The sequence below is a fragment of the Pygoscelis adeliae genome, unplaced genomic scaffold (genome assembly GCF_000699105.1).
Source record: "Pygoscelis adeliae isolate BGI_AS28 unplaced genomic scaffold, ASM69910v1 Scaffold120, whole genome shotgun sequence".
NCBI lineage: Eukaryota > Metazoa > Chordata > Aves > Sphenisciformes > Spheniscidae > Pygoscelis > Pygoscelis adeliae.
In genome coordinates, this window is record NW_008824032.1 from 4324548 (window position 1) to 4325139 (window position 592).

The window sequence follows — 592 nt, forward strand, 5'->3', positions numbered from 1 at the left end:
ATCAGCATGTACCTTAGATTTGCTTATCCTCTTGATTTTTTCTTTTTTTTTTTTTGATGTAATAGCTGTCCTGAACTGTGTAGATTTCCTTATTCTGTAGGTCAGTTGGATGTTAGGTGTTGCTCTGCGTCTGGTGTCTTCTTTCCTGTTCTGACAACAGAGCTAATGGGTATCAGCAGAAGGAAAACTAGTTCTGTTCATTCTCAGGTTTCCTTTGGAGAGTAGTAGACCCATGCTGTCAATACCTTACAGACTGTTCTGATGATTTCCCATGTGGAAAATCAGGGGAAAGGATGTAAATGAGCACTAAGCTAATTTTTCTGTGTCTTTTAAAACAGTGAGGCAGAGACCCAGGTGGTCTCCAGTGTAATTTACCTAAGAACAGAAAGAATTCATTGGAAAATGTAGTCTCGAGGGCCAGGAGACAAGCAGGGGAGGACTAAGAGGAACTCGGGCTTCCTTTCTTGTTTGTTTCAGTGATTCTGTCCTTGTGTTCTTGAAGACCAGAGGGGAAAAAGACCCCAGCAACCTGCCCCCAAAAACTGTGGTTATCTGTATGACTGCATGGCTCTTCCCTCTCCTCCCCCCTGCC